Source organism: Schistocerca nitens, chromosome 9 (genome assembly GCF_023898315.1).
Source record: "Schistocerca nitens isolate TAMUIC-IGC-003100 chromosome 9, iqSchNite1.1, whole genome shotgun sequence".
Taxonomy (NCBI): domain Eukaryota; kingdom Metazoa; phylum Arthropoda; class Insecta; order Orthoptera; family Acrididae; genus Schistocerca; species Schistocerca nitens.
The window spans coordinates 52,399,179-52,410,722 of NC_064622.1; the positions used below are offsets into that span (position 1 = coordinate 52,399,179).

General features: G+C 41.4%; 1 non-coding gene across 1 annotated transcript; it reads right to left on the minus strand.

The window, feature by feature from the left end:
• Nucleotides 1-11,140: 11,140 nt before the first annotated feature.
• On the minus strand, nt 11,141-11,215 carry Trnat-ugu (transfer RNA threonine (anticodon UGU)). Its single transcript has one exon. It is a non-coding gene; the product is annotated as a tRNA-Thr (tRNA).
• Between the last annotated feature and the right edge of the window lie 329 nt (nt 11,216-11,544).

Here is an 11,544-nt window from a genome sequence, read left to right on the forward strand (position 1 = left end):
CACCTTTTATCAAATCCGTATGTATTTGGCCAGTAAGACAATTACGTCACGCCACTTGCGAATGCGCTAAAGCTGCTTAAAACGTGCATAACTGAAGGTATGCTCGCGATCCTGACCCCAAGTTTCACGGAGTCTAGAGAAAGTAGCACAGTGAGGTAGATTTAGCGCTGTCTATTTCAAATTACTGCATTTACATTACATTTAACAGCATTCTAATGAAAATAACTCCCCCTCTTCGCTCCGGGTCCTCCATTCCCCCCACCCCCCCACCCCCACCCCTCCCCACCCCCCTATGGCACCGTGTCGTCTCTATAGCGCTGTTTTCAGTGAGTGTTCAGTGTTGTGTGTCCGCTGTCAGTGTTGCGAACAGCCACCAAACTGTCGCTAGTTGTGTTTTTTATCTCGTGCGAACAGAAACCAGACTGTCGCCGTGTTTTTTAATTGTGCCCGTCTATTTGCTATGTGTTTTAATCAGCATCACCGACCGTTTGTTTTTGTATTTGCTTCGCGTCTTTTTCTCCATGTTTCAGTTTTTTTAAAATCCGTGTTTTATCGCGTGCTTTTATTGTTCTCATATCTCCTAATCCTGTTTCTTCACTTTTCTGTAGTCTGCAGAGAGGCGTATGTGCTGCCGCCACCCCGCTTCCCAATGAAGAATAAAAAACACAATAAACTCGTAAGAAGTCAAACGTTAGTGTGATGATCACGTGCTCTTGTGCTCTTACAAAACAGCCGCCACCGTGTAAATCTTGTTTAAAGAAAAGATTCTCACGAAAGTTTTGTGGAAGAGCTAAGTTTGTAAATTTACTGTTTATTCTCAAACGATATCAAATTGCTAATAATAGTGTCCAGTGATTCGATTAATAAATACAGATATATTCAGTCAGTTTCTAAATTAATCGACCTTAAGCCCACACATCCCACAGGATATCTATAAGCTTTGAAGCAAGTGTTTCGGACACATATTGCAGTCCGCGAGGTCCTTATGTTAAATGCGTATGAAGGTGGCGCGTAATACTCTTGTGGTGCAGAAGGAAAGAGTATTTAAGCAATTCTGTTTTAGATCACAGCGATGGAATGTAGTTATAAGGCACACCATAGTTATCTGTTGTCGTATAGGTAAGCCAAAGTTACTGTTAGTTCCAGTGCTAAAAATTGTCTCGTGCACTTAGGGAACAGCTGTTGTTTAGTCAGGTTACATGCAGTGAAACAATAACTGGTTTGACATACATTCTCATGTTATTTACTTTAGTGGCTGTGCACGTGTTTTACATTACAGATCTAAATATTGAGATTAATCATGTGTGGTTGGTCAGATGCATGTTGTTTACAATAATTGCACCCAGTGTACGTAATAATGCACAGAAGTACTTTACACATAGAAGCTTCATATGTAGTACAAGTAATGGTCACATACAGCATTAGTGAGCATAAAGATACATCAAGGATGAATTCAGATTAAAGTTTGAAGGTTTCACTATCTTAAAATGTTACACTTACTCGGAATATTAGTTTCTTTTAGAAAACTTACTATACTGTACTGTCGAATGCTAATATCGTTGTTGTAAACGGCTGTAACATTATACAAAGACCCGTATTGGCAAAATTCAATTCGGCATCCATGGCTGAGAGCAAACGTGGTGAGCGGGAGAAAAAGAGAGGACGCACATGGGCGCGAATTTAAATGGAGAACCCGACACGATGGGTCTTAACTGCGATGCGGCCGATACCCCTCCCTACCACTGCAATCCACTTAGCGCAGGCTAAATTAAGTCACGATAAATCCTGGAAATCAAAAAGGGATTGGCGCGGAACCATTTATCTAATTTGACTGGCCCCTGTGCACCAAGGCCTGACGAAAGCTTAAAAACGTCACGCCAGCAGTGTTCAAGGAGAGCTGGAGAGTTATTACGCATATGTAAAATTTAGTACAAGCTCGAAGTTATGAGTGTGTGAGGTAGTCACAGCACTAGGACAGCCGCGTGTCATTCAGTTTGTGCAATGACTGCATTATCGTTAAGCTGTCAACCAACTTCTAAGAAAATTTTTGGGTTTTGTTTTTACATTGCAGCAAACCAACTGTGCAGGATTAAGCACAGATTTTGCTAAATAATCGGGGACGATTCAGGAGAAAAACAGCAAATGTGCATCTGACAGTATCTAACTTATGATCAGGCAGCAAACACTTTCTGTCAGACAAATACCAAACATCATTTTGTCAACGTTACTGTTGATATTTTAAAATATGTACTGAAGATCGCTCCGCGAGCACTGGTCTTATAAAGTTGACGTGCGAACCTAAATTTGTTTTGAACAAATAAGAAGCACAAAATAATTACATGCTGTTAGGACTCCAGAAAACACTGTGGACACTGTCGAATCTTCCATGCTATTGGGTTGGTGCATAAGTACGCAGCGTTTTTCCGTAAGTTTGAGAAACACAACGGATACATATAATAGAGAATTTGGTCATCAATAGGCCGGCCGGAGTGGCCGAGCGGTTCTAGGCGCTACAGTCTGGAACCGCGCGACCGCTACCTCGCAGGTTCGAATCCTGCCTCGGGCATGGATGTGTGTGATGTCCTTAGGTTAGTTAGGTTTACATAGTTCTAAGGTCTATGGGATTGATGACCTCAGAAATTAGGTCCCATAATGCTCAGAGCCATTTGAAGCATTTTTTTTATTTTTTTTAAATTTAATTCTCGCCTTTAGAGATATTTCCTCGTACATCATTCACTCCCATAGACTGCTGTGCTCTACACGTACGAGAAGCTTTTTCAGTCAGAATTGGTCTCATTGCATATGATGGTCTCTAACTTACGTTATCCTTACATTGTCAACAATGTATTATTTGACTTCCCTGGTTGCTGTTGTATCAGGCTTGCCGTTGATCTCATTTCTATTTTTCCACAATAACCTTCCTTTTCTTAACTCTCAATCCTTAGTTTGTAACAGAGTTCCCCATTCTACAGGTCGTGAAATCCATTTCTTTTCCTCAGAGTATAAAAATGTTGGCATTTAATCCGATGATAGAATGAATTTCACCCTAATATTCCAGTTGACTTCTGATGGTTGTACCTTTCATTCAACTTTGGCTTACAGACGGAAAAGCAGAGAGGAATACACTTCACTCTTCGTCCTCCATTATTATTGTTGCTTCATGGTGCTCGTATATATCTATATCATGTTGCTCCATGTTAGCTTGTCAAGCACTTTTTCCATATCGACAAACCCCAAGAAGGTGTTCAGAATTTTGTCAAGCGTTGCGTTTATTATCAAGCACAATGTCAGAACTATTTCTCTAGTGCGTCAACATTCCTCCTCGCTTTCACCTCTGGAAAACAGAAAGATACTATGGGGACCTCTGGGTTCTTTCAGAGTCGATTTTGGATAACTCTATGAATAGGTATAAAACGAATACTCGCACAAATTTAAATACTGTTGTGTATTGCTTTTCTCAGTAAACAATGACCTGAAGTTAGTGAGTCACATTTTCTAGGGATCATTTTGCATGGTAGATCGTAATGTTGTGGAATGAGCATTTAACATTCACATCACAAATTAATTTGTACGTACAGTTACATTCCAAATATACGTATTTTTTTTTTTGTTTTCACAAGAATGAAAAAGGTATACAGTTTTAAATTAGTAATTCCTACTCACCATCTTCGACACATTACAATAACAGAACTTTTTCCGTCAAGGAGTAACCTTCCTAGTTTATTATAAAATTTTACATTGCCATTTGTCAGACATTTTATATCCCTGGGTATGTGATCAAAACTTTTGGTTGCAGCATTTTGCACGCCTTTTTGTGCTAAAGGTAACTTTAATGTGGGGTAACAAATGTCATTTTTCCTTCTGGTGTTGTAATTATGTACCTCATTGTTCCTTTTAAACTGTAACGGATTATTTGAAACAAACTTCATGAGAGAATAAGTATACTGTGAGGCAGTAATCAGAATGACCAACAAACAGATGTCTACAAGACGACTGTGGGTGAACACCACATACTATTCTTACTGCACAATGAAGACTTTCTTTCTTAATGATGAGTTACCCAGAACATCATTCCATATGACGTTATTATATGAAAATATGCAGAATATGTCAGCTTACTAATTTGTCCCTCCCAAGATTTGCAATGATTCTGAAAGCAAATGTGGCTTAACTAACTTGTTTGAGAAGTTCGAAAATGATTTTTTACAATTTTAATTATCATTAATGTGGACCCTTAACAATTTAGTAGTTTCCAAAAAAATTGATATTTCCACACCATGTGTTACATTTATCATTGGTCTAGTAGCTTTACATGTGCAGTTATGAACATGTATCTTTCTAAACTTGATGGTCAAACCATTCGATGGAAACCAAAATACTTCAAATAATTTCTTTAACCATTTCTTCTGTTTCAGTATGTATGTTTTGACTGATTATAATACTATTGTCACATGCAAAAATAACTAATTTTTTATATATACTAGGCAAGGATCGCTTACATATGTGAGGAACATTTGTGGATCTAAGACTGTACCTTGGGGAATCCCATACATGATACCTCCAAAGTCAGAATTATGTCCTTGGATTATATTGCTTGAATTACTAAATTACTAAGTAAAACATTCTGCATTCTTTTGGTTAATCATCCATTTGTTGGCTATAGCATCAATCGCATAAAACGTCAGTTTATCTAGTAAAGTTCAGTGAGTCCCACAGTGAAATGCCTTAGAGACGTCGGCCGGCGAGAAGTGGATCGTTTGAGTCGCGGTATTCCAGAAGAATTTAGAAAATGTAGTGTACTGAGGACACATTACAAAAAGATTTTCTCCTCAGAAACTGTGAGGACACGAATGTGAGGGACACACTAGTTAGAATGAGAGGTAGGATGGTTGTACATTTGTTGCAATATCGGGGACTAACTTCCATGCTAGGACAACGGGGCTTAGGGTGTAAAAATTATAAGAGAAGGCAGAAATATTCATAAAAATTAATGAAGACGTTGAGTTTAAGTACTGCTCTGAGATGAACAGGCCAGAAAGGAGATGAAATCTTAGCGGTTATCGTAGCGGGCATTGATGACACAAAGGAGAGTAGTGGGAGGTATGTTTAAGATGAAAATAGATGGACTACTAAGAAGACAAAGAAGAGAAGCTGGATTAAGAGATGCACAAGTTGGAGAAGAGATAAATTAAGGGTAAAATAACAGAAATGGAAATAAGAATCAGTAGAGAGGAACATTGTAAATAGCGTAAAGGTTGTATCCAAAATCTTGCCTAGGAGTATTAGGACGGAATCTTTACAGTTTCTGTTCCACGATATGTCTGTCAAAGCCTCTATTGATGGGCAGTTAACCAAAAGTACTTTCCCACTCTGAACCAAGAGCATAGTACAAATATGTCAACCATGAGGAGACAACTTACTTTTAATGTTTTCACAGTTTGACACTGTGCGAAACTACTGCACGGGCGGCGCCAGACTGCTGTTCCCTGGATCAGCAATTTCGCCATTGTGCGTGGGGCTAGCTTCTCACCGTCCAGCTAGAGGCGTGCGGCCGACAATGGCCCCCGCTGTCGCCGCAAAGACAGCTGTGTAGCCCATTGTCCCCCGAGCAAATGCCCTACGGCAGTCGGAAGTCAGGTGTATCGCAGCCTAATGGGGTTTCTGGAGGCCACGGTGTTACTGAGGCCTGGCTACCTCAAAGGCAGCGACGGCGCTTAGCAATTCCAAACACCTGCGACCGGACCGCTAGCTACTGTCTCCTGCAGAGCTTCCCAGCCGCACAGGGGACGCTACCGGCAGTCCAGGGACAGCGTTGGAGTTCTCGACGATGTTCCTGAGAACGCAACGACCCATCACAATAGCAAAAAAGAATCCCTGGTAAAAGTAAAAAGTCTGATCTAAAAGAAACTGTAGCCACGAGTTACGTCTATAAAACAACATTAAAATACAAATTATTATCCAGTCTCCCGTCATCTGCACATGTTTTACACATTATTATTAGTTTCGATCTCCCTGGATCATCTTTACATGTATGTAGCCACGTCAGCAACCTGTCGTGTTTATATCAGAACTACAAATCAGAGAATGTTTTATTTAATTTTTTTAAATTTTATCCATATTTCGCAGCTTCAAACGTGACTGTATTCAGTACACTGGAGGTATGAATTAAGAAACACCTTCAGTCACAACTTTTCCTCCTTTATTAAGTACACGGTGCATTTCGGACACTGTGGGTCCATCATCAGGTGTAATGTGTCTTCATACATAGAGAAAAAATAAAGCATGTATTAAGACAAATTACACATGATGATGCACCCACAGGGTCCGAAATGCATCGTGTACTTGATGAAACACGAAAAGTTGTGACTGAAGGAGTTTTCTTAACTCATTCCTCAAGCGGTAAAAATCAAAGTACTTACGTCAGGAATAAACGTTTCCAAACATTTTTGTTTATGAAACACTAAACGATAAAGCGTGATTTGAGTATCTTCCCTATACTCCGCTGCTGAAACGATCGTTTGAAATCTCTAACTTCCTTACTGAATTCTATTGTACTTTCTTTGCAAAAACCATGGAAGTTTTTTCTTCTTGAATGTTACATCTCTTAAGACAGTCACTCCTTTATTTTCCTTCTACTTACTCCATACGGTGCATTCATAAGCTCACCAAAATATTTCTCATTTTTAAATCATTTTTCATTGTTACTCTCCTCCCGAATACGCGAAGACTTATTTGCCGATTTCTGTACTGTCTGTCTTCATTTTTTTATGCATATATTTTGAGAAGGGAGAGCAACAACGTAAATAAATTCAGGGTGTTTTATTTATACAGCAGAGCACCGACTATCAGGAACAACTGATGGTGCGGAGTGGTGGGACATCATATTGATGGAAAACCATTGTAGAGCCTATTAATATCCGTAACTAAATTTAAGGCAAACAGGGGGCCGCAAATGTCGGGCAATACATCAAAAGTGGGTGACAAATGTGGAACATGTGACATCTCCTGCTGGAGTACCTCACCACACGTGCATCTGTGTACAATATCGGTCTGTCGTACCTGATCATCCTAACCCAAATGAAGTATTCACACTGATGTGGCTACGATACCACGTGCGCGACTTTCGTGCGTGGGGCTAACGGTTCGAGTCTTACGTCTAGCAAGCAGTACTTTCTTTTTTTTTTTTTTTTGCGAGAACAGTTGTTTTCTAACAGTGACGTAGATTCATTATTTTATTTATCGTTCTCATGATCCTCGCTCGTTAACTGCAAAGTACAGTCAACAAAAACATACCGTACTCCGTCACAACCAAACAAGATAACTTTCCAAATTACATCGCTACCAGTAAATGACCTACCTTTTCTTTACTAAATAAAGTTTGTAAAGAAAAACTGGTTGGACGAAACGAAAGAGATGGTGAATACGAACAATTTTATCTTGGTTACAGGGAGGATACCCTCAGACACCACAGTGCGATTCCCTGCACGATACTACCTTATGGAAAATCTCTATACCGGAATTTCGTCTCATTCTTATTTACCATAGATAATTGACTTCGTAGAAGACAGTTTTGGAGTGTCGAAGTCACATGTAAATGATGTAACTGCATTTAATGGTGAGTAGTTGTGTTGTGCAGTTAGAGCAGGGAACACTCAGGTTAGTTAGATTCGAGGTTAGATGTAATTTCACATTTTTTTAATTTTGTGATTACGATCTCCCCAGTAATGACTATTAAGCGATACATGTTCAGCAACAAGTTTTTTTTAACTCTGAGCACAATAATCATTGATCGTACACGTCAGAAATGTTAATAAACAATAATAATCAGTTAAAAATGAGTTAAGCAACAAACCGCTATTTCTCCGTTCTGCGTCTAATTCACGATATAATCACGCAAACTGTCAACCAGATGTCGGTAAGATCCTGTTCTGCACGAAAGACGGCATTCTGGTCAACGAACAACCATCCCAGCGATGACGTCTGTACACCTATGAATGGAGGTAGTATTTACCAGGTAGATCCACATCCCCAATCGTCGGGTCCACAGTCACAGACAGTGCAATGTGGTACAGAGATGACGCCTACCAGACTCTCTGCGGTGGAGGTCCATAGAAAGGAAGGAAGCAGGAGAGTCGCAAACATGTGCCCGCTGGTTTAATGTGAATCGTTCTGTTGTTTCTTGGATGTGGCGACAGTTTACAGAGACCGAAACAGTACCCCGAAGACCATGTCAGGGCCGACCACCAGTGACTTCGGGACAGGGGACAGGTACTCTACGGGCCGTTAAAATTGCTACACCAAGAAGAAATGCACATGATAAACGGGTATTCATTGGACAAATATATCTTACTAGAACTCACATTTGATTATATTTTCACTCAATTTGGGTGCATAGATCCTGAGAAATCAGTACCCAGAACAACTACCTCTGGCCGTAATAACGGCCTTGATACGCCTGGGCATTGAGTCAAAAGGAGCTTCGACGGCGTGTACAGGTACAGCTGCCCATGCAGCTTCAACACGATACCACAGTTTATCACTGGCGTATTGTGACGAGCCAGTTGCTCGGCCACCATTGACCAGACCTTATCAATTGGTGAGAGATCTGGAGAATGTGCTGGCCAGGGCAGCAGTCGAACATTTTCTGTATCCAGAAAGGCCTGTACAGGACCTGCGACATTCGGTCGTGCATTATCCTGCTGAAATGCAGAGTTCCACAGGGATCGAATGAAGGGTAGAGCCACGGGTCGTAACACATCTGAAATGTAACGTCCACTGTTCAAACTGCCGTCAATGCGAACAAGAGGTGACCGAGACGTGACCCCATACCATCAAGCCGGGTGATACGCCACTATGGCGATGACGAATACACGCTTCCAATGTGACGATAATTGCTATAATTAGATCATTTCTATACCGTCGTTGAATACACCATCGGAGGCGCTCCTGTCTGTGATGCAGCGTCAAGGGTAACCGCAGCCATGGTCTCCGACCTGATATTCCATGCTGCTGCAAACGTCGTCACGCAAGTCACTAAATGGAGGATCCCTAATGGTGTGGGCATGAATTATGTTTACCACTCGAACGCCGTTTCATGAAATCGCACCGGTGAATCGAAAAGTTTTAACTGCTGTCAGGTATTGTGACAATATCTTAGGACTTCCTTTGGTGTTGTTCGGAGGTGCCGAGGGCCTAGAGTTCGTTGTATTGCTGCAAGAGGTGGTCACACCTCGTGCTGAGAAAGCACTTTAAGCAGTATTTGGAGTGTGTGTGAAAATCCGTTAAGTTGGAAAAATGAAGGACATTTTTGCTTACTGTTATGCATGTTGCAGCATCTACACGCTTTCAGGATTCATGTTTCATCTCAAACCATATGAAACTGATACTCCTTGATGATTAAAATTCTTGCAAACGTCCCCATCTGTTCACTCAGGGATCGAGACGTGGCTGCACGATCCGTTACAGCCATGCGGATAAGATGCCTGTCATCTCGACTGCTAGTGATACGAGGCCGTTGGGCTCCAGCACGGCGTTCCGTATTACCTTCCTGAACCCACCGATTCCATATTCTGCTAACTGTCATTGGATCTCGAGCAATGCGAGCAACAATGTCGCGATACGATAAACCGCAATCGCGATAGGCTACAATCTGACCTTTATCAAAGTCGGAAACGTGATGGTAGGCATTTCTCCTCCTTACAAGAGGCATCACAATAACGTTTCACGAGGCAACGCTGGTCAATTGCTGTTTGTGTATGAGAAATCAGTTGGAAACTTTCCTCATGTCAGCACGTTGTAGGTGTCGCCACCGGCGCCAACCTTGCGTGAATCCTCTGTAAAGCTAATCATTTGCATATCACAGCATCTTCTTTCTGTCGGTAAAATATCGCGTCTGTAGCACGTCATCTTCATGGCGTAGCAATTTTAATGGCCAGTAGTGTAAATTAAGTGGACTGATGAGGTAATGAATGAGGAGGTTCTCGGCAGAACCGGCGAGGAAAGGATTATACGGAAAACACTAACAAGAAGAAGAGACAAGGTAACAGGACATGTGTTAAGACATCTAACAGTAACTTCCATGGTACCGTACGGAGCTGTAGAGGATAAAAGCTGTCGAGGACGACAGAGATTGGAATACATCCAGCAAATAATTGAAGACATAGGTTGCAAGTGCTACTCCGGAATGAAGAGGTTAGCACAGAAGAAGAATTCGTGGCGGGTCGCATGAAACCAGTCAGATGACCGATGACTCAAAGAGAAGAGAGAAGTGCTTCAAACTTTCTAGTAACTTTCGCCACTTGTCAGTTCAGCGGCGCCCCTGTATCAGCGATGTACTCTGTTACCTGTAATATGGGACGGATACCCTTGGTGAGAGATATTGTAGGTAGTGCAATCTGCGAGTCTTGCGTCAGCTATCTGGCTGTTTAAGATATAGAGTACATTTGTAGCTGTAACTGGGCACGTAACCTTTACCGAGATATAATAATAATTCACTCTATGAGTTATATTTATGACACTATTCACTATTTTCTATAATTTAATATTTTGCACTTCATGTATACTGTTCGCACACCACACGATGCTAACTCTGTTTTATTGAAACCAGCTATCGTAAATAAAGGTGAAATGATAATTAAATAGACACCCTAGCTGCAAACAGGCGTTGATATACTTCACTGGGGACATGTTGAAAATGTGTGCCCCGACCGGGACTCGAACCCGGGATCTCCTGCTTACATGGCAGTCGCTCTATCCATCCGAGCCACCGAGGGCACAGAGGATAGTGCGTCTGCAGGGACTTATCCCTTGCACGTTCCCCGTGAGATCCACATTCCCAACATGTCCACACCACTACATTCGTAGTGCGCCTAATAGATGTTTGCCCATCATACTCATTACTCGTGGCAGATTAATCTACCAAGTCCCGTACGAGTTCGGGCATAGCGTGTGCGTTCACACAAGAAGGTCAATGCCCGGGAAGCCATATTTTTTAACTATATATGACGAAAGTATCTGTTCTCGAAAGAACACATACCGTGGATGACCATGCAGCTTTGCTAGAAATGAAATGATAATTAAATAGACACCCTAGCTGCAAACAGGCGTTGATATACTTCACTGGGTACATGTTGAAAATGTGTGCCCCGACCGGGACTCGAACCCGGGATCTCCTGCTTACATGGCAGACGCTCTATCCATCTGAGCCACCGAGGGCACAGAGGATAGTGCGTCTGCAGGGACTTATCCCTTGCACGTTCCCCAGTGAAGTATATCAACGCCTGTTTGCAGCTAGGGTGTCTATTTAATTATCATTTCATTTCTAGCAAAGCTGCATGGTCATCCACGGTATGTGTTCTTTCGAGAACAGATACTTTCGTCATATATAGTAAATAAAGGTTTTACAAATGCGACCTTCGCTTACAAGGTGTCTTCCTTCACGTTGAAAATTCATAGTATATTGAAACATAAATAAGTCTCTTATTCTTATTTTTATGTTCTAATATGTACCTTGGCATTTTATGTGCTGCCTGGGGCAACTCTTTT